This window comes from Camelina sativa, chromosome 13 (assembly GCF_030686135.1).
Source record: "Camelina sativa cultivar CO46 ecotype springtype chromosome 13, ASM3068613v1".
NCBI lineage: Eukaryota > Viridiplantae > Streptophyta > Magnoliopsida > Brassicales > Brassicaceae > Camelina > Camelina sativa.
Window position 1 is genome coordinate 11387772 of NC_141892.1, and position 3759 is coordinate 11391530.

The window sequence follows — 3759 nt, forward strand, 5'->3', positions numbered from 1 at the left end:
TTCCGTTATACTGCACTCCTAATCCGATAAGTTTGACATCAACTCCACTGTCTTCATCAATCTCCGTTCTAATGTCGACTCCAATGATTTGGTTGAAATCACCTTATCTTTAATTCCTTAAGGATCTTCTTTTCTTTAAACTCAATATTTTTTTAATACTCAGTGTGAATCACTGCCATTGATGCCAAAAATCTGATTTGTGAACTAAAGCTTCGACTTTGTCTTCACCATTGTTGATTTAATGTCTTATTATGATAATATTAATAGCCATTGAAACCCAAAAGGGTTAAACCATGCTATCTCCTTCTCAATTCCAAGTCTTCTGACATAACAACAAAAAAACCCAAAAACATGTATGATCTCTACTCCTTCAGTCTTTCTTCTCTATTCTTTCCCACGTTCTTCGCACAACTTCGATGAATAGCACAAGAACTTCCTAGGAGTTTATGATTAGTTCTGCCTCTGTCAAATTCAAAGCGATTCATTAGGAGTTTTTGATTAGTACACCGTATAACTCTTTCTTCGCTTGCTTCTTCAAACACAAACACTTCTGAACATACTCTCGATCTCTTTCTTTATAACTTCATGAATACTCGTCCTTCTCATATGCTTTAATTCTCTACTAGCCACAAATCCAGGATCACACCCAAAACAAAACCAAATCTCTATCGAGCCCTGCTCTGATACCAATTGAAAACACATATTTGTGGCTAACTCTATATGCTTAAGTACGTGTATGATCGACTTCGAGATTATATGTGCATAAAGTAAATAAGACACACAAGCTTTATTAACGAGGTTCGGTTTTTCCTACATCCCCGGGACCTAGTCCAGAACGAATCCACTAGAACAAGATAGCAATTACAACTATATATGATAAAAGCACTACTATGCCTATCATTCTTTTCTAGATGAATACCATCGAAAGATCTCTCTATCTTGTTGATGGGGCGACACCACACATCTTGTGTGCATCTCTCGAAACTACCTTGAAGCGCGCAAGTCTTCATGAAGCGCCTTTTTGGTATTTATATTCATTGCCCAACCCCTAGGGTTGGCAACTTTCCTATTATACAACAAATAAGAATTGAGAGATTAACAATTGTACAACCCCTAGGATTGACAATTTTCCTATTATACAACAAATAGGAATTTCCTATTATATAACAAATAGGAAAGTTTCTCTCCATGATCCCATCTTGAATCTTCCATTCAAGATGTTCATCCAGCTCAACAACCGCCACTTGGCTTGTCCAAGTCGGCCTTAAGCTTCTGTACTCAAACTCTTCAATTCAGCTTTTTGTACTACTTCATGTATTAACGTTGGACTAGTACAAGAACTGCTTCAGACGTTTGATACCATCTCCATTGAATCTGACCCTCTTGGCTTGTCCAAGTTGTCCCCAAACTTCTGTATTTCAATTCTTTAAAGTACTCACACAGTTCGGCGCTCATGTAATACCTCTTGTACTACTTTGGAACTTCACATATGTTCTTACTGCAATTGTGTTAAGTAGTGCCTCAACAACTTTGTTAGTTCTGCTCATTGTCTTCACACCATCTATGAGATATATGTGATGATTCTATCTTGTTGTCTCATATATCACAATGTTGTATGACATCCTGATTTAGTAGCAATCCCATGACATGTTTCGAACAGCTTATAAAACTCAGTCAACAAATACACCGTCAGAAATTAGGACACAAAATTCAAAACCATGTTATTTCAAGGCCATACGAAAATCTAAAGCCCAAACCTAGACATTTTATGTTCTGAAATAATTTTTTTTTCCGATAATGAGCTGATCATATTTAAATGAATCATTCTGCCTCGATGGTAAAAGGTATATAAAGAAACATGCACTAATTAATCCACAAAGCAACCTTGAACAGAAATATATTTATATCCTTACATAATGATGCCTCGGGATTTGACAAAATGTTTATAAATTATAGTTTAGTTAGAGCTAGCATAAAATATATCACAAAACATTAAACTTAACGGTATGCTTTTCTTTATTATTATTTTTTTTTGGGCAGATCCTCAGACTATGGGACCGGAACTAGGCTTGGAAGATACATATAACCAGAGTTATATGTCCATACCTTTTCCTCCCTATGTCTTTCTATCTCTTTTTTTTGGAATCCATCTTTTCCAATAATGTATAAGTTAACGCAAACGCATTTGCTTCCATTGGTAACTAATATTTCAGAACATGTAACGTTAATCCTATTATTTTGGTCAATAAAAAACACCGAATGAGGAGGATCTTCCCCGAGCTCAAATGATGGCAGATCAGGTCTCCACACAACAAAAAGTTTGGTCCAAGAAACAACCCTATCTTTGATACTGTTTGTGACCCATACCTGAATCTCCCCTAGATCATGTTCTTCGTATATGTGTTGGCGAAGCAAAGAAAGTTTATCTCCTCTATAAGCTGATAAGGCTACATTATCATATGGACCTTCGACGAAAGGAATTAGGCTCATATGTTTGAATCTCTCCATGGAAAAATCGAAACTTTGGATAAATGGTGGGCCATGATATTCTGCAGCAATCCAATACATATTTCCTTTTAAGGACACACCATCACACGGTGAGAGTACAATCCAATCCAAAGGAATGTCAAGAGTTTTCCAAGAATTTGACTTGAGGTCGTAAATCTCAACCGGTGGGTCATACTTACCCGTGGGGGACTGGTCGTCTTCGAAAATATCTTCATTGTAAAATCTCAAGATTTTGTAGTTATCATGAGATGCACCATCATATCCAATGCCGTAATAATCATTAAATGCATAAGATGAATTCTGTTTGGTGACCCATCTTACTCTGTGAAAGCAAGGGTTCCAAACAGCGAGTCTTTTGGGATGACGAAAGATGCATAGCAATAACCCATCGCAATGAACAATATCAGACAGCTTACCGCTTCCTCGAAACTCCTTTGGGAGTGGTAAAGAGGAATGATCGGCGTTGGACGCGGGATTAATGATCCGAACCTTATCAGTGATTCGTATGATATGTTCTTGGACCTGCTCTAGATGATCGTAGATGAATCTCTTATCTTTCAACAGGGCATTCCATCTTGTGCACGTCAACTTGAATCGGTTTAGATCTTCGGCTGGAACACTACCAAATATTAATTTCCATATTTCGGGAGGTATAAAAGAACCTTCTGACGAAGATGAAGCTTTATTTCGGGAGGTATTAATTCCCATATTTACCATATGAGAGTTCAAAAAGTTATTGCTGCAAGAGGTATGAGTTATGAATCTGTCGGTATGGATGTTTATATAGCATGTTGGATATGTCACGTGGATGTAATAAAAGTTTAGGACCACACTTTCTTATTACATAAATACGGATATACTATAAATATGAAACTAATTTTTTATTTTTTTTTATTTTTTATTTTTTTTGCCACCTATGATACTAATCTTATAAAATGTAAAAAATTTGATTGTCATGCCATTGGTGTTAAGACAAATGTTTAATTTTTTAATAAAGATAAATATAAATTTAATATTTAGATGAATAAAATCTTTTAAATAATTATTAATTTCAAAAAATATTTTCTCTCTTTAATTAATTATGGCCAAAAATAACTAATTAATTTTAAAAAATTGTAAATCAATCAAAATTTTTAAAAGTAAGTTTTTATATCTAAGTACCCAAATTATTCTTTTAATAACTATATTTGGAAGATTTTGTTAAAATTTTAAATTATGATTCTCCTAGCATTTTCCTTTAATTTCATTTAC

General features: G+C 34.7%; 1 pseudogene across 1 annotated transcript; it reads right to left on the reverse strand.

Annotated features, from left to right (window-relative positions):
• Window positions 1–1867: 1867 nt before the first annotated feature.
• Window positions 1868–3337, reverse strand: LOC104738169 (F-box/WD-40 repeat-containing protein 1 pseudogene; annotated as a pseudogene). The gene has a single exon (XR_015577738.1). The product of XR_015577738.1 is annotated as an F-box/WD-40 repeat-containing protein 1 pseudogene (transcript).
• Window positions 3338–3759: the final 422 nt, after the last annotated feature.